The 24080-nt window shown below is 35.7% G+C and overlaps 1 long non-coding RNA gene across 2 annotated transcripts; it reads right to left on the reverse strand.

Annotated features, from left to right (window-relative positions):
• Nucleotides 1-1029: 1029 nt before the first annotated feature.
• Nucleotides 1030-11628, reverse strand: LOC135221401 (uncharacterized). Of its 2 annotated transcripts, XR_010315931.1 has the most exons (5): nucleotides 11442-11628; nucleotides 11187-11268; nucleotides 10695-10817; nucleotides 5615-5703; nucleotides 1030-2181 (listed from the first exon to the last, which is right to left on the reverse strand). It is a non-coding gene; the product is annotated as an uncharacterized LOC135221401 (long non-coding RNA). The 2 variants fall into 2 exon arrangements; XR_010315932.1 differs by lacking the exon at nucleotides 11187-11268.
• Between the last annotated feature and the right edge of the window lie 12452 nt (nucleotides 11629-24080).

A 24080-nucleotide genomic window follows, 5' to 3' on the forward strand; every position in this document is an offset into this window, starting at 1 on the left:
GCCACGCCAACTTGAACAATCAAGTCAGTCATGTGACCTTTCTTTCACCAGTTAGCTGCTACAAAAAAAAAGGTGGGTTTAATACGTTAATTTACAAGTTTTGTAGGTCGAGTTGCAGGTTATTTGCCAGTTAAGCAAAATTTGCAACTCTTAGAATAGTCAGGTTTAGTAATTTACATAACGTTAATTGAAATTTTAATCCCCAAATTAGTTTCACCGCTTTTTTTTAAGCCATTGCTAATTTGCATTTCTTTAAGCCATTGATAATTTGCTTGAGTTATTGGAATCAAATTATTTTGCCTGAAATCCTTTAATTTTAAATGTAGAGAAATAGTATAAGGAAGAAAATTTTATGGAGTCAAATTATTTTGCTTGAAACCTTTAATTTTAAATGTATAGATAGTTTACTGAATTTTAAAGCTTGTAAATTACCATGCCCATATGTCACACTAAAAACATTTCGGATCCAGCACAATATACTGATGTTTTTGGAATTTAGGCCTTTTTGTTACAGAAGTGCTTTAGTGCAAAAAAAAAAAAAAATTACGCACATTTTAATATTTAACGATTCATTCAATATAGCTATTTCATATTTGGAAAAGATTCATTCAATATAGCTATTTCATGTTTGAAACTTCCAGAGGATATAATAAGCGTATCATTTACAAATTTGAATTGTCTTCATCTTTGTTTTACCAGAAACAAATATATACATAGGAACAAGACGAGACTTTGAAGTTTCAGAGGCGTATTCAATAGCAAGCAAAAGTTTAGAAATTCTTTCTTGGGGATAGAGATAATGGTAGTACATAATAGTATAATGATTATCAGAACAGTATATAAAGATTCACTAAATTTAATCATTATTTACAAATATACAAACTCATTGTGTTCTACCCTAGCATAAAAATAAGGGTAGAAACACAAGCACATTATATGCATACAATGTGGGTGCCCCTAACAAAAAAATAAGGAGCAGTCCACCAATAAGATTCTAGCGGCTAAGGCTAGAGTATCACGAAGAGCATAGGAGTAGGGTGAGGCATGTTGGACGAGGTAGGTAGAAAGGAGACCTGAAGCAGCAGAGATTCTCATCTTGGGCTTACATAATGCAAGCTCTGTTAGGTAATGCTCCTGAAAATGGAGCAGAAATCATTCGTTCTGGAAACACCCTAGGTTAAATAGAAGATTCCAAGTCACCGAGTATATATGGCATCCTGGGTTTATAATAGAAGTTAAGTCAGAGTATATATATATATACTAAAATGAAGCAGAAATAATTTATTCTGTAATCACCCTGGGTTAAATCAAAGATTCTAAGTCACCGAGTATAAATGGACAGTTCCTAGAGATATTAAGTCACCGAGTATATATGGAGAGTTCCTAGAGATAGCAGCCAGGAAGAATAATATCGTACACAAGACCAAGCGGTACAAAATAATTAAGCAAGCAGTGAAACAGGAGGAGGGATACTTGTATTCTCCAGGAATGGTAGCATTTATAGTATTCCATCCCTTTCGAGATCTAGATCTTTTCTACAGGAACTAGATGTTCTTCAACTATTCTGTTCAGGATTAGTAGCTTATGTATTTGATCCCTGTCCACTGCAGGAACTATTTGTGTATTTCTTCTTCGACTATTCTCTTCTGGCACAGCGGCATTTATATAACTATATCCATCAAGAACTACTAATTATCTCTTCTTTGACTTCTCTAATACAAGAACACCATCTTATGTAGACTTGTCCTCTTTGACGTCTCTAATACAGGAACACCGTCTTATGTTGACTTCTCCTCTTCACAAACTAGTTGTGTTTCTTAGCCTATTCTCTTCATGAAGAGCAGCGTTTTGTAGACTTCAGTCCCTCCGCCCACTATTAGTTTCTTCTTCGACTATCTCTTCTACAGGAACAGCAACTTTTGTAGACTTCTGTTCCCTTCAGAAGCTAGTTGTGTTTCTTCACCTATTCTCTTTCTTCCGTAACATCCCCTGTAGACTTCTCTCCCAGTCAGATATAGCTTATGTTAATATAGATCTCACTTTCAAAAACGGCTTATTTTCCTTGCTCAGTGTTCTGTTACTCTCTCAAGTGTTCAATGGTACTCCTTTTTATCTTCTCTCTCCTTTAGAAACACCTAACGTTGCCTTTTTCTTCTTGTATGTCTGTTGTCGACATTCCACCTATAGTAACAGCAAAAAAACAAATTGGATTGTCAGAATATTCAAAATAAAACTTCCTGTAAACTTATATGGTTTTTAATGCCTTTACATTTCGGTTGTAAACTTCGGGAAGGACTAAAGCATAGTTCGATATTGACATAACAATTCTTGCCACAAAATTGTGAAATGAGCATAAGATTGAAAACGTGACAAAAAATTTTATACAAATTGATGCAAAAAAGTTTACCTGGGGCTGCATGTTTGCAAAATTATCCATAATAATGAGAAAATTGTGAATATCGTATAAAATGGAGCAAAACGATAAACAGCAGTTGCCAGCTCATGACAGGCTATCTGATTAGTTATCGAATACCTTACATCTTGCAAGACCGTCAAAATTGCATTGCAGTTTATTACCTGAATTTCTAAGTACTAAATTTATGGTTGGAAATACAAAAGAATGAATCAAGGGAAATGGCAGAAATACCAAATTTCACACAGTAGGGAGATATTCAAAAGTTCAATAAATGTTGCTCTTTGGGATTATCACAAACATTAAGATTTAAAATTATTTAATAAAGTCTGGAAGTAATGATAAGAAATACACAAAAGAAAACAAGGGGAAATAAGTAAATAATTACTGCAGAAAGACCAGAATCCATAGTAGGAAGCAATCCAAAGAGTTTTTAAGACTATTTTTATCAGTGACAATTCCTAAAACTCAGGAAATAATTGGTGGAAATATTCAAGAATAAATAAATGGAAACCAAACTCCACAGAAGAGAGGTATCGTAAAAGAGTAATCTAATATTTGTTTCAGTGGTAATGTCTGACACTCGGGAAATAATGACTGGAAATAAAAAAAACAAAAAAACAAAAGGAGAAAATAAAACAAAAGGAGAAAATACAAGTAATACTGGCAAAAGATCAGAATCCACTCTAGGGAAGTTCCAGTGGTAATTCCTGGCACATTCAGGTAATAATGGCTGAAAAAAACAAAAGAACGAACAAAGGAAAATTGGTATACGAGTACACATTACTGGTAAGAAATACAGAAAAACGAATAGAAAAAAATATGAGTACTGCAGCAAGCCAATGAAAAGTGAAATGCAAGATTTGCTCTAATGGTAATTTCTGACAATTCCACACTAGGGAGTTTTATGTAAAATGTGCTTTCAAATGGTACACACTGCAGGAATAGTATTATAGAAAAAAAAACACGTTTAAGGAAGTACAAACATGGTCAAGGAATAGCAGACTAATTTCTCAGATGAACTGTTGCAAAGCTTAATTAATCATGTTGGTTTTATAAGAGCATATTCAGAATTATGTGAGTTCAAGACCAACTCCCAGTTCTGACCAATAATGGAAACAAAAAATTCAGTTAGCAAATTGAATGGCACTGAACGTTTAGGAAATCAAGCAAAGATCCTGGCTGCAATCTTTAAAACAACTGAACATCGTTATGGAAGAAAGCTGACTCATATAACCTTTCCTTGGCATGAACTAGAATGTGAAAGACCTGGCACATAAGCCCCTAACTTGACAATGATGCATTGCTGAGTTTAATCATTATACGGTAATCAACAAATTAGGCTATGCTTACTTGACCAGATTGTTAAATTCCAATAAGCCACAAAAATGTGTCAACCTAATGTTTTTGGACCACATTCTAGTACTGTTAACAAAGCATGTTAAGAGGCACACCACCCTCAGTACTTTCTAACAACCCTCCATCTTCCATGATTCATACAAGGAAGGTGGGGCAGCCAGTGCTCAAACCAAAAAGCAGTCATCCATTACTAAACTCGAGCCAATTTTCTGCACCAAGTCTATGAAACATCACATATTCAGTACAAATTACTCATGCAATGAAGGTTAAAAACATACCCAAGAGGTAGACAATTCTGGCAAACTTATTAATTCAGGCACCTACAGCTTTAATATGAAAATAAAAAGGAAATTTAATTCTCAAAATCAGATTGCCAACTTATAGGGGAAAGAAATAATTATAAATAACTAAAGCCCTGTCCACACTAGCAAGCACTGTTGTAAGGCCTGTCCACACGATCAGGCTTGATCAGCGGACCTCCCCTCGAATGGGCACACTTGCCCGATGGGTCTTGTAGCAAAATCACCATGGTGCCGCCCGAAGGCTTGAGCTTCGACCCTGGTAGACTTACGTTAACCATATACATTTCTTTTACTGAGCCATTCTTTGCACCATATTCTTTTCTTTTTCTTCTTTTTCATCACACACAAAGCAATTAAATGCTACACTATCTTCTTCTTTGCGGTAGGCACCATATTTTATCGTACCTCACTGAACACACTACTGGCATCGTCCTCGGGCACGCCCACCTTTCCATCGCCTCACCCGTGTGGACAACATTCACGGTTAAGCCCGCCAGAATTTGCCTGTCAACCCCCCCCGGAGCACGCCGATCAGGCCCGCCCGTGTGGACAGGCCTTTACAGGCAAAAACACTGTTCCCATAACCCATTCTACTACACTGAACAAGCGATTGTCTGGTAACACTGCTTCAGAAGCAAGAGAAAATATAAACAACTGAAGTAACTGATGGGCATGCCCACTAGTGTGGACAGGCCATGAAAAATCACCACCTTGTTATACTTAACAATAATCTGAGCAGTGTCAATACCAACTGCAAAGCCTCCTAGTGCAGTCAAGCACCATATCTACAGTCCCTTCTCATGCTCTGAAATTCATGATACTGGTGGCAAGCTACTGGATCAGACTCCAAGATTAGTGACTACCCCAGGGGACCAGGGTAAGCAATCTGCTCTATGCAGAGCACCCAGGAAAACCCAGACCAAATTCTACCACCGCTGGATGTTAATGGACAAATGCAATCATGCCCCTTAAATGAACATTCCTCATAATACATTATTTCTTCAAAAAACAATAGAAAGAACAAGATATAACTCTGGCTATGACATTTTATTTTGAGCACCTAATATAAGTCGTGAACAGAAAATATTCCCAAAACTGAGGAGTAAATGTAGCAATAAATGTAATGATTGTTTCTTGAGCAAATGACCAAACATGAAAGTAGTCTCCACTGCAGTGATTACAGTTTCTGAAGCGAATCTTTGATGGATCAAATATTTGATTCAAATTAGGTTTTAAGCGGATACAAGACCAAATATGGTAATTTTGCTGAAATAATAAAAAGATAATCCTAAATCTTAAAAGCCAATTATTGATTTAAACTTATAATTAAGGATATAAAGCCTACAGATCAACAAAAAAAATCAGTATTGTATTAAACTGGCAATGGGCTTATTTGATAGGTAGCATCCGTTAAAATGTTACAAGTTTACTAGACTGACAAACGAAAGCTTAAAACCTCACTTGAAAATTATGTACAGTACAAACTATAAGCAACTATGAACATTGTTACTAATGTTCAAGGGTAAAAGTCTATGCTCACCTTGAAGTACATGCTGTTCTTGGTTTGTAATCAAGTAAGTCTCCTTTGCTCTATAACGTGAACTGTAAGCACTGTTTATGAAGTACTACCTGAAAAGGAACACTACATTAGCGTCACCATTTTTTTACGGAATGAGTTAAGTTTTCCTGCCAAATTTAATTCTAACAACCAACACTTCAGCCTTACAACTAATTGATTTTTTTCTGTTAACTGTAAATGTTTAATGTGTTTCTTACTAAAATTGTAATTCTACAGATTTTCTTTTGAAACTACCCAAGCTGAACTCTTCCATTTCGTGTAAAGCCATGGAAATAATTTCTTAAATTGCATATAGATGTTACATGTAACCCTATAGAATTGAATATGTAAGTGGCCTAAGAAAAGGGCCACATTTATACTTACCCCTAAGCTAGTGTGGCTGGCCCAAGGTCCTAGGCTCTTACTTAAAAATGAAAGTTTTATAATAAAAGGAGTTACATATTATATACTTACCCAATAATTACTTACTGACCATTTCAAGCCCGTTTCTCGCATAGATTTTCTTGAATATCTTTTTATATATAAGCTGTATCTTCTTGATATTTTGGCATAGCATCTTTTAGACCCTTCGGTAATTTTGGGCAGTATAATGAAGTACCAGAATTTATTGATTAAAGCAATTTGGTCTTGAGCTTTTTCAATTCCTCAACATACGTTGTAGATATCCAAACATCTGTCCTTGGCTTAGCTAAATAGTTAGGAAAGAAGCCCTGCCCACTCGTATCAAAAGACCTATAAGGTATGAGAGATCTTGGTTGGAAGAAAGGTCTAGACTTCTATGTCTGAAAACAGAGTTAGTATAGCCCTGTGTCCCTTAATGGATGAAGAAAACACGTCCTGGCCACTCTCAGGTAGAGTAAAAAAAAAGTCTGCTAATTGAGTTATAGAGTTTTTGGATGTTCCAAATAAATCCAACTTTGGTTCTTCCACAACTTCCAAATTTTTGCATATACTTGATGGTCCAATTTCCACTCCATTGAAGTATCTGCTTTCAAAGGTTTAGCTCGCCCCGATAACAGAACGACCCTTGTTATCAGTTGTTTTCAATTCTGGTCTGCCCAAATCAAGAGGCTTTATGTTGTATTGCAAAGAGAAAATGAATGGGTCCCCTCTTGACAATGATATAAGCTAAGGCCATGGTGTTGTCCGCATGAATCACTATTACCTTGCCACAGACTTTGAGAAATATTGCAGACCTAAAAGAATTGCCTTTACCTCTCTCAAGTTAATATGCAAACTTTTCCTGATGAGACTATGTTCCTAATATCTCTTTCCTCACAGGAAAAAGTCTCCAGCCTTGATCCCTGACATCGGAGCTAAAGTTCAGGTCGGGGTTCAACACTAAGAGATTTTCCCTCCTCCAACCTGTCCTAGGAGTTCCACCACCACAGATCCTCTTTTATCTCCTGCATTATGCCAAAAAGTGCAGATCTTTATTTGCCTTCTAATCCAAATTGGTACCTAAGAAAAACTGAGAGGCCTCATGAAAAGCCTCCTCAAGCTCACAAATTGTTCTATTGATGCTAGAGTGCTCAATAGGCTCACCCACTGCCTGGCAGAGCACTTATTGAGGGGGAGAATGGATCTCGATGAACATTAATATGGAAAAAGGGATCTTTCATATCTAAAGAGACCATACAGCCCCTTGGTGTTTGGATGCCAGGACTGACTATACTGCTTCCATATGAAACTTAGTTAGTTAGGTACAGGTTCAGAGCACTTACATCTGGTACTGGCCTCCAGCCTCCTGTGACCTTGGGTGCCACAAACAGCCTGTTGTAAAAACCCAGAGTTTTTCTCGACTAACTCTATCACGCTCTTTCTAGGAGATCTGTGACTTCTTTAGAGAGGGCCAAATACTTCCTTGATCCTACTGAGTAGGCTGTTAATGAAATAGGAGTGCTGGATAAGGGAGGCTATGAAGGAGATGGAATACCTTTATTTTAACACTTTTTATCACCCTTTTGTTCCCAATTTTTCCAAAACGACTGTGGTCTTGTCACCACTGGTGCATGAAGAATAGGACCCTCAATTGTGAGCTGCAGGCTTACACGGTTTCTCTGTCTCTTGCCTCGCAAGGGGGAAGTTGTAACAGAGAGGTTGATTTGGTGCAGTGGTATCCTGCATTGATTTTTTGTGTAAATGCAAAGCTATCTCCTCTCCTGTCTTCTGTGGAAAAAGATGCATATCATCCAAAGGCGAGAAGAGAAACGCAGACTTATGAGAAGTAACTCCTTTGGATGTGAAGAATAAACGTAGCTCTCTCTTTTTGAGGACACCCATCGTATACGGCAATGCTATTTCTATTAAACCATCTCACTGCTTTGTCAGTGCATGGAAGCACACTATGCCAGTCCAATGAAATATCTTCCGAGATATCTTTGTCCTGAATCTTCTTTACTAATGCCCCAATGGACCGGTAAAAAAACTAAGAACCTCTAATACTAGAGGTTTTTAAGTAAACAGTCCATTTTCCAGTACTGAAAACCATTGTTTTTGCCAAAGAAAAAGCTGATCTACATGCCAGGTTAATAAGTTTCTGAGAAGTTCCCCCGGGAGGAGGCAGCCACTCATAAGTATGGAGCCTCTTCAGTAGCATATAAGCAATATCCTCTAGCAGCCAAACAGGAAGGTGGAATAATGAAACACAACTCGCCTTATTATCTCTTTTCAGAAAGCCAGGCCTCCATGTGAGGGTTGATCGCTCATCATGAATGAGGCGGCAGGAGACAAAGGTGCTGTAGGGGGTGAAGAAATCAGGAAAGTTCACAAGAATATATATACTTGAGCAAGGCTGCATAAGTGGTAGGAGTCGATTCTTGGGCCAAGTCTTCTTCATCTAAAGAGATCAAGGAGAGAGTGATCATCGAGCGCTACCGACAATGAATCAGCAGCCTACTTCTGAAAGAGACCCAGGACACTGTCCAACTGCTTCTGAAGTGGAACTAAAGAAGGGTCTACATCGATATGCAACGTTGGAACAGAAGCAGTCACACTAGTAGCTGAAAACACAAGGTACTTGGATGAAGTGGACAAAGCGGCAGAGCCTGGCACTGCGCAAGAGCGTACACTTTGGCACCAAAGAACTTTCAGGCACCAAATCGTGAGCAGGTACTTAAGGGCTCTTTTCTACAGACTGGCGCTATGAGAAATAAGAAGACACTTTTGCTACTTGGTGCTTGGTTGCCAATGAGCTACAAGAATACACATGGAAATCCGAAGATTGCCTGGGTGCTACTTTCAGTCTCTCTGGCTGTGAAAATCATTCAGAGCTCCCACTTACTGCATGAAGGTTGGGACTAAGTGAAGGTTATCTAAACGTTTTGCTGGGTAGCAGAGGGGAACTATCTTTGAACAACAAGTGTCTTTTCAGTGGACAAGACTCATCTGAAAATTTCCACTGGTGCCCTTGATTGGGGCTAGAATCATTAGAACTAGATGACAAAGTATGTCTCACTAAGATGCCTTTCCAACAACCGTCTTTTGTCGGCACCTTGGACGCTCCAGATGTGACTATGGGGCGACTGCCCATGAGCAGACCAACCTCCTTTGGGCCTCCAGCATGCCTCCTCCCAGGGCTGAGAGGGTTTGGCGTGACCTTCACCTGGGGCCACTGTGGAAGCTAGAGTATCAAACTTCTTTGAGGCTGGTGTAGCAATCTGGTTCGGGGGTGTGAACCAGGGATAGGAGACAGTGATTTTGGAGGAGGACTGGGAATAGGAGGTATTGGTTTAGCACAGGGAGAGAGAAAAGAAATGTCAGAAGCACCTGATTTCTTAGTCACATCTTGCGTAACTAAAGATTTAGTCCCAGCTCTAGAAGCCGCTTTTTTTTTTTATGATCTCTCTCTAACTTGTTAATATGTGAAGCTAAAGTCTTCCTATACACTGGACTCCTCAGAAATCAAATTCCTAGTGCAAACTTGACCCCTACATGTGCATAACATGTGGGTCATACGCCAGCCTTAGTGAACCTAGTGCAATATCTAATACTTGATGCACTAGAATCAAATATGTCTACTAGCCACTAACGAGTAAAGAAAGGACAAAGTTGGTAAGTCTCATGAATTATTGAAGTAAAAATCGTGGAGGTCATAATCAAAATCCCTCCCAAAAAACAAAAGCCAAAGGCTACCGAGGCACAGAATACTTTACGAAGTTTGGAAGAACTCGGCCGAAAACCATAAGCAAGCTGTGTTTCTAACACCTTGTTGGTCCTAAAGCCAGCAGAAAACAGAATTAAGCTCTTGGCCGAGTTGTTCCTCTCTCCCCTACCACAAAAATGGGTGGGGCCAGTCACCTACATGAACATAAGACAATCGCTTCGCTTTTCAAAATTTAAGCTGTTGTCGAGTAGAAGCTCTAAGCTAGGTAATTACTGGGTAAGTCACTTATATAAAATATTCTATTTCATGTAAAACCATGAACATAACTCGTGAATTTTCATAAATAATGTTGCATGCAATCCTATGCAATTGACTATGCAAGTGGCCTAAGATAATGGTCACATCTGTATTAATCCTAAGCTAGGGTACTGGCCCCAGCTGGCAGGCTCTTGCTTAAACTCTTCAGATTCGTGTAAAACCATGAAAATAACTAATGAAATTGCATAAATAGATACTTTATTCAATCCTATGTAATTGTATATGCAAGTGGTCTAAGAAAATGGCCGCTTTTGAATTAACCCCAAAGCTAGGGCGTTGGCCTAAGGTCCTAGGCTCTTTCATAAACTAGTCTATTTCATGTAAAAGCATGAAAATAAGTAAATATTTTCAAATTTCAGATTATCTAAGCTATGGTGCCTTCAAATAGAGATACTGCAAGCAATTCTATGTAAAATGGATGTGAAAATTGCTAACCTAGGGTGGTATGCTAAGGTTCATAACAGCCTACCCAAATATGAGACACATTTATGGCCGAAAGACGCACTGGAGTCACGCCTAAACCTGAACACTAAATCGATGGCAATGGCGCATTTTAAATGCCATCACATTTAACTTTATCTAAAATTTTATACCTTCAAATATAGATTCTTTTCTTACCTTTATTTTAGAAGTTTAACCAGTATCCCAGATCCTGATGTTACATATTTCAATGTATATAGTAAGATTAGTACCCACAGTGTTTTGTAGAAGAGTGCAGTCTGAAGGCCTGTTGAAGGTTTTCTGGAAAATAAATGGATCACTGATATATTAAGGCTTACAAAAGATTTAAATTTTTGCATTTAAATTCCAGATATTTGACAAAAGACATTACCTTCACAATTAACTATCTATGATTTGGTGCCTTCAAGAATAAATATAAGTAACTGAATATCAAAATCACATTGAACATGACAACCTTCATATTTACCTAACCTCGGGTGGTAACCTAAGAATTCATGGCAGCTACCAAAAGTAAACCTTATTATGACCGCAAATATAGATGTTGCATGCGACCCTATGCAATGGAATAAGTAAATAACCTAAAAAAAAAGTAGTCTTTGTACTCTAATCTTTAAGTTAAGGTGTTGGCTTAAGGTCTTAGGTTCTTACCTGAACTCTTCTGTTTCGTTTAAAACCATGAAAATAGCTAATTATTATAAGTTCCTCAGCTTTTACCTAACCTCTCCTTTTCCTGTTAAAACATGAAAATAACTCATTATTATTGACGCCTAATGTCGCATGGGTGGTGGCTCAAGGTCCTAGGCTCTTACATAAACTTTTCCATTTAAAAGTAAAATCATGAATAATGAAAATAACTACCGAAAATCATATACAGGAGCTGCGCGCATAGATACTTTATCTTACCCTTATTTTAGGAGTTCTCCGAAATTATCGTGACGCTGATGTTATGAATTTTAGTAGATAATATTACAGGGTTGGTGGAGGAGTGCAGTCGACTTTGCGAGATTCTGCAGTTCTGTTGTGGGCGTTCCAGACTTCCAGTCTTTGTTGCCACGTCACTAAAACCGTTTTCTCCTACATTTTCCCATACATTCCCCTACGCACCAAATGTAATAATAGGACAAGTGAAAATGAAGTATTCAATTTTAGTTTAAATTTACAGTGAAAGTAACCATTCTAAATCTCAGGTAAAAAAAATTAACTCCGGTAAAGAAAATGTATTTAAAAATGTAATGCATTTATAGGAAATGGAAATGAATAGTAAATTATCTCACTACGAAAAAAAATGATTCACTTCTAAGAATTAGACACAGAGCTTTGTATACTTTAAAGAGGAAAATTTAGATTCAAGAACCATTATACACATATATTGAATTTACAATGCATGTAAACAGGTTATAGATTGTTTTACTGCAAAACAGTAATGCTTTTAATCAATGAGAAAGGACACAGGGACGGTACTCAAGTAACCTATGAAAATACGTTACTAAAAAATTTTTTAATACACTTATAGATTATCACAAAAAAGTATTGATGTAACATTGTAAGAAAAATTCTTCAATCACTGAGAATTTAATTAATCTCACTGTCTGCATATTTTTCAAAGAACCTTGACATTGCAGGACAATTAAACGAAAGTTTTCTTCTTCTAACTACTATTGCAGCAGTATTTAATTCTGCTTTGATCCCGCAGTCATCCTTTACTTCAATAAACAGTCACTTTAACAGATTTGCAGTCACTTCTTTTGCAGAACGCATATGGGAGTCCGATTTCGTTTGACCGATGGGTTCCGATTATCCAGAAAACAAATTCTTTAGCACATATTCTGCAATGAAACCTTTCCCAAATTTCAGCTCCCCTCTTCCCAGTCCTTCTTATATCCTCGGGCACGGTAACCTTTATCAGTTACTATAGCCGTAATTACAAAATATCCCAATACAACGTCTATGCGATTAATACTTAAGCTTCTCTCACAGTCCTCATCGGAAACTGGCCAGACTGAAGCTAAACTGAGATTCAAAATCACAAGTCTGAACCTGAAACACGATGTTCCTTAAAATGAGGAAATACTGGGTTTTTAATATTATCATTGCTATGCAGGGCTGTTAAATATTTAGCGCCGATACGATTTATATTAATAATATTTCATTTTGTTTTTATCTAGAATATTGAAGTAAAAACATACTATAAGAGAAATAAGTGAAATTTCCCTGTATCCGTCTAAACAAAGGTCATATCCCCCGCAGGTTTCCCCTACCCCTACGGACACCAGATTTCCTCTACAGAAGGGAATCCCCTACGCTTGGCAACACTGGTTCTAGTAATACTTACAAATATCTATTTAGCAAAACCGAATCCTTATATCATCCCCATGAATTCTCTAATCCAATAATATTTAAATAAGAAGAAACATATTTACATTATAATTGACGCCTAATATCGTTAAACAAGGAAAGAAATTTATTGTATAAATTTGTTTTCTCAAGGCTTTAATGTTCCAATTGATAATTATGAGTCCCGAAAACGGTCAGGCGAAAATTGACAATTAACCCACAAAGCCCTTCAAGGAAAACCTGACGTAATTGGTGAAAAAGAAAATTTATTCAATTTGTCTGTTTGATGTCTGACACGGTGGTGGGGGGGCTGGGGAAGCTGTTTAATTTTGAGTTATAACATTCCTGGGTCACAAAGGGGCCGAGTGCCAAATTTTGTCGGGGTCTGTTGAACGATTCGGCTTTCTATAGCAAAGAAATATACAAACATTCACTTTTATATGTATATTTATATATTATATATAGGAATGATTATATATATATATATAGAATATAATATATATTATTAATATATCTATATATATCTATATATCTATATCTATATATATATATATATATAGATATCTATAAAATTAAATTATATCATATTTCTATATATCGAATTATATATCCTTTTAGAATATATATCAATATATATATATATATCTATATATATCATATATAATATATATATCTATATACTATATATCTATAGATATATATATATATATATATATATATATATATATATATATAATAATAAAAAAAATAATATATATATATATAATATATATCCATATATATATGTGTGTGTGTGTGTGTGTCAGATAGATAGATAGATAGATAGATAGATAGATAAATAGAGAACTTAGAAGAACTCAGAAAAAATTGTCCTGCTTCCTTTTTGAATTGTTTTGTTGTGTAAAGTAGGGCTACTATTATTGAAAATACTTTTCTTTCCTGTGATTAATAATTCTATCTTGATTTCACTACTGTAAATAAACATGATATATACATGTAGTATACATATATCCGGGTACTTATCTGATTGAAATGGTGAAAGTGAATTAGAGAGAGAGAGAGAGAGAGAGAGAGAGAGACTTGCAGTGGCATATAGTATCAGGTTTATTTCTAGTATGACTTATTATTTAAAGCCATTCATAAAGGGAATTTATAAATGAGAGAGAGAGAGAGAGAGAGAGAGAGAGAGATTACAAGTATGAATTTGCTTGCATTAGTTAAAGGCCTCATTGATAAATTTCGCTTCAGATTGTTTTCGGTGGTATCTTAGAGATAGAGAGAGAGAGAGAGAGAGAGAGAGAGGTGGTTGTGTCATGTTGAAGTTACTGTGCATGGTGGTGGTGTTGCCACACTACCCGATAGTTAATTTCTGACCTCATTTATATCAACTTTATAATAAAATCGGGTAAACTACCGAATGGCCAACATTTCACTAGAAATTACCACTTTTTTCACTCGATATTTAATTGGTGAAACAACAATACAGTTACATCTTAAAGCACACAATTCAAAAGTCTGAAACTTAATCTTTTGAATGGTGTGCTTAAAAATGTAATTGTATTGTTGTTTCACCAAGTAAATATCGAGTGAAAAAAGTGGTCATTTCGAGTGAAATGGTGGCCATTTGGTAGTTCACCCTACGTCACCGTAACGTCACGAGGCAGTCGCTATAGCTAATTCCGAAGGTAAAAACGAAGAAGAAACGAACGAATTAACGAGGAAATTCGCAGTTGAATTAAAAGAAAGTAAAATAAAATACCGCACACCTTGCACAGCAGGCTTAGCCTGCAGTTACTATGAATGTGCTGATGAAGTAGTTCTGGGCTGCAGAAAGTGGACATCTACTTATAAAAATTATCGTATATGCTTTCAATGCTGATTTTATCAAGTTAAATGATAAGTTATATTAATAATTATCACAAACCATGAATAAAATTCACGTAAATTCTGATAAAAAATTGATGTATACAGAAGATTTATTGTTGCAGATTAATCATACGTCTGACAGCGCCTGAAAGAAAACCTAGAGCGATCGGGGAAAATATTACCATTAACCAAAAATGCAATTGAAGGAAAACCTGAAGGAATTAGAAGACACAAAAATTGCATTCAATTTGTTTGTGTTTGATGTCTGTCACGGAGCAGGGGGTTGATTTTGATTTATAACCTTCCTAGGGTCACATAAGGGCTACGTGCCAAATTCTGTCTGGGTCTGTCAAGCGGTCCGGATTACTATAACAGGTAAACAAATAAACATTCACTTTTATATATATATATATATATATATATATATATATATATATATATATATATATATATATATATATATGTTGACATAAAAAAAATCTATTTATATCTGAGCAACCCAACAAGCTACGGTGACATAAGGTTTGGTGACTCTAATGCTACAGCAAATAGTAATCTTGGATCGTTTGCTTATGAAATGCAACTTACGCAATGCGATACATCGTGGATTTATGAGAGAGGGAGAGAGCTTTAGCAAAACAGACGGACATTTGACAATCTGGAAGTTACCTCATCTATACTACTAAAAATGAACTTTTTAGCATTATATTACAAATTCATATTCCTAGTAAAAAATGATTTTTAGGATAAGAGACTTTTTTTCAGCAAAACAGGAAATTTGGAATTCATATTTCCAGGAATTTTCCTTTCCCCTAAAGAAAGGAATTCTAAAATTTATATATCTCGAAAAACCCATTTTCAGACAGTGTCCCAAATATGAAAAATTCATATTCCACATTCCATTTTCAGGACCAGAGATGGTCTTTCTTCCAATGATAGGAATTTAAAGTTCATATCCTAAGTAAAATTAATTCGTAGGCCGGGGGTGATGTTTTTTCCCAAAGACAGGATTTGAAAAAAATATTTAGATAATAATATATAATCTTGGTAAAAGTCGGTTTTAAGCCCTAAGTCGTCCTAACTCACAGGGATAGGAATTTAAAATTCATATATATAGGACATCAACTACACTTAGACAGTGACTAATGGCGCACAGAAACATGGGAGCCATCTTCCAACACGACACAGACAAACACGACAAGAAACCATCATTACAAGAATCGATAGACAACACTAGAATAAAAATACAAATGCAATACATATTGGGACATAACAATAACAGAAGCTGTTAAACGTTCAGATAGAATGAGATAGGGCCCCGCCCTTACACCGCCCCAAGGACAGGAGACAGGGCCAAGGTTGCCACCAAAACAAACCCTGCCAAACAAATAAATAATTTTATTAACAATAAGAGAACTAGAAGTAGAATGTCAAACTAATGCAATAATGTAGTTGCACTATGTAACAACATGTTTATGTAATTATAATGCCTAGTAAACTAAGCATGGTAAATAAAAGTAATAACAACACCCAAAGTGTAATAAATGGAAACCACACCCGACTGTGTCTGTATCGAGAATTTTGAAGAAAGTAAGGGTAATAAAATGTGAAAAGGTCAGTAGTAAAGGAGTCAATGCCACAAAAACGATCGCCTACAGCAAAAATTGTGAAAGAGAAAACCTGCTCCCCTCGCCCCCCCACCCCGAAAGAATTATATATATAGATATATATATATAGATATATATATAGATATATATATATATATAATATATATATATACATTATATGATATACATTTACATATAAATTCGGTTAGCATCCTCAAATAAAATTTCTTTGTCTTTCTTTATGTTGTTCGACAGAAATAATTCGTCTGCTTCACGGAGAATAAAGTCACACCAAGGGCAATGATTTCACTACGTAGTTTTTTTCCCTGTAGCACACTTCGTGTCTCAAAAGGAAAATAGCTTTCTTACAATACAAACGTGATGCCCACTTTTTGCATTAGATTTTTTTTTCTTTTTGGTAATTCTAGGCAATAACTCTGCACGGGCTGCAAGGAAAGTTCTCGTGAGCACGATAGCCACTTGGGATTGGGGCATCAAATGTATTTCGTCACTTTAGGTACAGGCCCCTGGGGGTTAATTACAGTCGACCCCCCAAAATAACAGCAAAATCTTAATAAGCAACCCAGATACTATAGGAGACTGTAATATCCAAACAAATACCTGACGTGGAGTTATTACCTAGATCTATCAATTATTCAGCTAATTCTGCATTTATAAACCGTTTCCTGAGTATTATAATATTCATGACTGAAACCTTAATGACGTCTATGAATAAAGGGGCTGTTTGCAAATACATACATAAATAAAATACCCCCGTTAAGTAATAATAGCCTCAATGAATTCTTTTTAAATAATTGAAGTCATTATCATTTTTGATAATGGAATGTATCCTCAACCACTTACTCTGAAACATGAACCGGTGAAATTGCGAACCAGACAAGAACCGAGAGAAGCACCTGTGATTGTTGCCGTGTTCCCTCTCCCATATCATCAGAGCCCTCTGGCCATTTTTGGCTCAGACGGTAATGACCCCCAAAACACATCCGGTTCACTTGAGACTCGTGTGATCGATCACCAGTGGTAGCTTGTGTGGTGGTATTAACAGGGGCATAACGGGATTTATGATGCCCAGGGACTCTTCGTCCAACTGACACTGTCACGGGGCATACTAAGAATAGGTTACAGTGTTGCCAAACCACCACTGAGGGCGTTTTCTCTACACCAAAGGCGATTTTTCATTGCTTTCCCCTACGCATTAAATGTAGTGACACGATATATGAAAATTTTGTGTTTTTAAACTCATACTGAAAATAAACGTTCCAAATTTTAGGTACAGAAAAATTATCTAGAAAAAAAAAACTTTAATTACTGATAATTTCATGACCTTCACAGTCTGTGTATTATTTTTCTCTCACAGAGTCTTAAGTACCTTGAACTGTTATTGTGCTTAAAAGATTTGTTTTTAGCATCCATAAAACCACTACTATGAGATTCAGGGCCTCTGTAACACGGTTTTTTGGCAATAACTTTTTATCTATGCATTTCATAAATATAACGCTTATTCAGAATACATATTATATCAACACATAAATTTTGAGAGTATTCTGCACTACGTAGGTTGAATAAATTTGGTACTTATAATGTAAAAGTGACCTTTTTTGAAGACGGGCCAACTTACTCAGAGAAAAGGTTTCGAACGCACTCGTTACGTAACTTATGACATCATTTCTTCCCTCTTTCTCGATGGATGATTGGCTATACGTAACGAAGGCTAAACCTCCGGGAACAATGACATACAAATTTAAATACAAGCAAAGCAGTACACCTTTATGAACTCTGGAACCTCCCCACTGATACTTGTCATAATGAACAAACCAACAAAATATGTTAATAAATACAAAAAACACTTCGATATTAGTCTAACTCCCAAAATAAGTTTTCTAAGAATTACAGTCTACTTTATAGGTCACAATCAGATTGACAAGATGTAGGGAACAGTTGGTAATTACCAAAAACATAGTAGACAAGCTTGATTTGATAACTGCTATATCCAATGTCAAGCAATTTTTATTTATTGGCTATATACGTATTTACTGAAAAAAATAGCCGGTACCGTATATTGGCTTTAAAACTTCACCAATAATTATCGTCAGAATGATGACTTCATGAGGCTCCACCCACTTTTGCCTCGTTATAATTCAGGATAACACTGTAGGCTACCATGGGCATTGTTGGATTAGAAAATTTAACTTCTGGCTATAAAAACTAATTTCTCGAGTAGTTGTAAGAAGTGCCTTCTAAATGGTTGTTATTATGTGTTGGCAATAATTAAAACAAGGCTGAGTTAATACTAAATTAAACAAATTGCAAATATTCCCCTAAATAACATTCGTTCTCGCTTGGAACCTAAAGTTCAATATATATATATATATATATATATATATATATATATATATATATATATATATATATATATATATATATATATATATATATAATGACCTCTAAAAGTTTTTGTTCTTCCTTCAGAATTATTCTGGTGTATTATAAAATTGGAACAAATGGAAGTTAGCGTTCTTTGTTTTAAACTTTAATATTGATATTACATATTGACTTTGATGGATAGTACGCAGTATTTTTGGCGGTATACATTTACTCAATTAGTGAAAAAATACTTTTCAGTAACAGAAATGATAAAAATCTACGTTAAGACAATGAGCGAGGAAAGTATTTCAATGACCAGTTGGACAGGGAATTTGAGCAGCAACCCATAAATCTGGTTGTTAATTTCCAGGTGTAATTTTTGTTTTGCGGGAAGGACCCAGAATTGCCATTGTCGTCTAATGATGTCACCAAGGTCACTGCTGATTGGTGGATATCAATGTTTACTACCAAGTGGTGTGACGTTTTGTAATATTGCCATTTACCATAATTCATGAAAACTTTTTCTTGAATTTACCATTTATGACATACCTTAAGACGTCTACATCTAGATTGTTCTTCAAACTAGCACTTGTATTGTTAAATTTGTAGACATCAAAAGCGAAAATCTCCCATAAAAGACACATATTCACCATATGTCGTCCCTGTAGTGACCAGTTACTTTCTTTCGTGTTGACATAATGCCTCTTTACAGTCTAGCCATTTCCCGGCATTCAAAACTCCTACGAAATCTAAACTTTATCCACTTAACAGGCCTTCTTTTATGCCCTTACGGGCGTTTTTTGTTGCTACTTAATTTAAACATTATAGGTAATCATGATAACGAATAATGGTAGACAATATCTTTTTTTGAGATACCTTGGAAATGTTTTGTTTGTTAAAATTATAAGTTACCATGGTAACCCCGAGCGTTCGATACTTTTGGTAAAGAAGTATAAACCTATCTACGAGGTTTCAATCACAAGAAAAGTAATTTTGCTCCTAATGATATATCTAATATTTAGGAAATGTTTATGTTTATACAGTCTTTCCATTGAAATGAGGTTCATATGGTATAAAATTTTAAAAGAATGATAACAAAGCCATAGCCATCGCTGGGTAGGCGGAAATATCAACAGTCAATTAAATTTCAGAGATTTTCCCGCCACGTGAACTGTTAAAAAAACTGGATTCTCTGACTTACGGTATGCTGTTGGGAAAGCCCTCATTCCATTTCTGTCCTTTATTTACATGATACTTCTCATCTGCTTAAAAATTGCAAATCTTTGCTAATTAACATATGATCTGTCTTGGAACCTAAACTTTAGCAAAAAATGAAAACGCTCTAAAAGATTTCATCTGCGCTCAGAATTACTCTGGTACATTTAGGAAACATTTAGCAAATGAAAGCTTCTTATTATAAATTCTATTACAATTATTATTACATATTGAATCTGATGGGAAGCGCGTATCATTTATCATACATTGTTGCCATTATATATATATATATATATATATATATATATATTATATATATATATATATATATATATATATATATATATATATAGATATATATATATATCTATTTACATATATACTATATATATATATATATATATATATATATATATATATATATATATGATATGTATACTATCTATCTATCTATCTATATATATATATATATATATATATATATATATATATATATATATATATATATATACTTTGTATTCTTTAATTTATAACCCTGCATCAGATATGCGATTAACAGTTTCTGAACTTCTTAAAAAGCAATGGCAGTACTAGTAATGGCATGGTCTATCAATACTGAGCAACCGTAGTACAAGACTAATCTTTTCATGATCAGTCAAGAATAATAATGGTTACTGTAGTATCCAGAGGAACGGCAAGTCATTCATTTCTTCCAAAACCTACTATACGGGAGTGGTTCTCATTTAATAAACAGAAGTATCTGCCTTGAATGGGAAGGGGTTCTCATGCTGATAGGAAGACAAGCACCTACGAAGAATTCTCTCTCTCTCTCTCTCTCTCTCTCTCTCTCTCTCTCTCTCTCTCTCTCCTTCCACCTCTCCACGTCCATTTCCTTCGCCACTTCTGTAACCTAACCCCATAAACCTCTGCATGATCCCACATACTCAAGCCCAAATACTTCTCCATTAACTGGGATAAGTGATGGGGCTAGAACGGATGGATCTATTTCCACATATTCACATAACTATAAGGATTCATGATATCTGAGATGAATGGCAACGAATATTCCCGGGATATATTGGGAGACTATTTGTCGAGGTTAGTGAGGATTGCTTGAGTTTAGCACATGTCTTCATCTCTGTTTATAAGGATGGAAGACCAGGATCGAATATTTTCTTATTGTATCTCGTACAATGTTCTTACTCTTTTAATGCCTGTGAATCCAGACACTTCCAGAAAGAGGCTTCAGTTTTAAAAGCATGTTTTTGAAACGACGTTTTCGCTTACTCGTGGAGTAAGCCTTACAAATAACTTTGTTGTTGTTGTTGTAGGTGTAGGAAAGCCATACGGAAAAGCCTAACAATGTCTGAAAAGGTGTTTCGCATTGAGTTAAAAATACTACAGGAATTTTAGGATAGGATATTTATGATTTATTTATTAGAATGTAAATGTTAAAAATAAATAATGTGCATGTTAAACAGTACAGTAAATATATAAAATAAAAGATAGCATATTTATTTTAATTTTCATTGGTGAAACAACGCTTTATCTGACCGTAGATTTAAGCACGCACCCTGAATAAGCTGGATGTCAGATCACGCCTTATTGGGTTAGCTCTGGAAGGTCGGTTATAGGATCCTCGCGTTTTGATTTATTCGTATATTAAATTACGAACAACTTGAAGATACTGAACACATTATTTCCTGGCAAAAATCAGCTGAGCACGCAAAAAACTGAGTAATCAATCGGACATCCCCTTTTGATCCGTGGGTGTCCTGGTGCAGAGAAGAGAATCGTTATTTCAGGGCGTCCGAATTTACATTTCATTAGCGTGGATTCAGGTGGTAGCAAAGGTTTTCCGCTTGGTCGAATGCTATGTTGTTCCTGACAAAATACCAGAGTTTGATTGCATGAGTGATCCCTGCCCTTGTTAGTGAGAATCGCATTGCAGATGTAATAATTTTACGGCAAATACCCAGTCACGTCGGAATATCGTCTCACCCTCTTTGCCTGAGATAAGGGGGAATCATTCAACTGTTTTTTTAAAAAGGTTGAAGGTCGGTGAACCCTATAAAAGGTAATAAGATTAGTTGATGAACGTATACTACTCTTGAAGAACAATTTTCAAAATAGGAAGAAAAATGGCTTATGAGATAGTTAGAAACGAAAACAGGGATCATTTTTAGTTTGCAAAAATTCAAAAAGGTACGTAACTGGAATAGGAACGAGGAACGATTTATTTTGTTTTTATTCTGTAAAGAAAACGCTAAAAATCTTGGTATACAAAAATTTTGTACACGAAGAAAGAAACAAATATATGGAAACTACATGAAAAATAAACAAGGTTCACTAATTCCTTTTATTAACCTTCCTGTTCTGTCCAAATCTTGTAACATCTACTATGATCGAGTCAAAATTGGCCAGTTGCATTAACCCGAGTCCTTTTTTGTTTTTTTTTTTTTTTTTTTTTTTTTTTTTTACAATTTATTGATTATTTTGCATACCCGAATCTGCTCCGAGGATGTGACTCATTTAGATCTCACCATCCCAGCCACCGTGCATTGCTGAACTCTAGGATTTTGTTATAATTATTTCTTTTAAATGTTGCTACTCTTTGCTTCTTCCATGTATTTTTTGAAGACAGAACACATTGCCGGTATTTTTGTGCCATTTTTGCAAATATAGCAACGTATTATTGCAGCTTTTGTAAATGGTCAACATACACCAAAATCTTGCCATTTCAGTCACTCTCCATGCATATCATGCATATGGCGTCCTTGGCAAAGCAAGCCCGAATAATAATAGTAGTTCTACAGTCGAAATTAATGGGAAACAATACTTTTGGAGGTGGCATCTGTTCGAAAACAGTAAAAGCAGAAATATTAGTTTATGTAATAAAACAAAACCATAGGCTATCTCTTAGCCTGACACTTCGCAGGCTTCAATCCAAAAGTAGTAACACGCTTGCATAGATAGCCAACAATTCACTAGTTGACGTCCATTAGTTATTTTTTTGGAGTGTCTCTTGTCCCTTGTTAGTGAAGGTTACAAAATCATGCATGCTACGCAACATTACCAGTTTAACATTTTCTGAAACAAAATGAAATAAAGACGTCTTCATGGTACCACGGAAGGGTAGAGTATTTGTTCTTCCTTTAGGGTTGCAGAACTCAATCGGGGCTTGTTGTTGATTTTTATGACGATTTGCTTGCATGCTTCCAGTTCCGTGGCTAAGCCTCAGCTGCAAGAAAAGTTATCACAGTATACATTTCTTCCTCAGAGGCCTTCTATAAGTTGCAAGGCACTACGTTTCCACATTCACATTACACTGACTCATTTTTATGACCATTCTATATATATATATTTTAGGGCTGTTGCCTTGTATAATAAGGCGCCCTATGAGGTAATGTTAGACTTGCGATAATCTTACGCTAAGTCGGTTGGTATTGCACTTCCATATTCAATGGAGTGTCTTGGGGTTTGTAGATCACTTACGAAGTCGGTATTATCTTCTTTGGTTATGACGACGATGTGTTAAACTCATGATGATTTCCTTCTGATGTGAGGTTCTTAGAAAACACAAAGTATAAAAATACTTATATTCTCTGATATTACATAGTGAAGATCAAGTAGGATTGTACAGGTCTTCCAATGAGGATAACTTGATCGCTTCTGCCAATGATGATGGCTAATTCTATTCTCTCTACATGATAAAGCTTAGGTAAAGAGGTACAGGTCTTCTAATGACGATAGCTAACTCTATTCTGTCCGTTCTACATCTCGGTTACAAGCCATAAAAGAACAGACAGTAGCTCGAACATATGAACATACAATCAGATGACAGCTGGTACATACGAACATACAATCAAATGAGACACGCTACAGATCACGTAGGCCGTTTGAATTATAGGTCGCGGTAGTTGTCTCAAGCAGGGAGCTTGGACTAATGTTTCAAAACAAATGAATGACCACAGATGACAGCATGTCAACTTAGCCTACATACTTTATTGTATACGTCATCTTTAGCGTCTCTAGTCTGATCACATTCCTGCAAGCAATCTGGTTGACCTCTTTAGTTTTAGTCTTTTATATATATGGACTAACATTCCATATTTTTATTATGTAACTATTACAT

The sequence above is a fragment of the Macrobrachium nipponense genome, chromosome 2 (assembly GCF_015104395.2).
Source record: "Macrobrachium nipponense isolate FS-2020 chromosome 2, ASM1510439v2, whole genome shotgun sequence".
NCBI lineage: Eukaryota > Metazoa > Arthropoda > Malacostraca > Decapoda > Palaemonidae > Macrobrachium > Macrobrachium nipponense.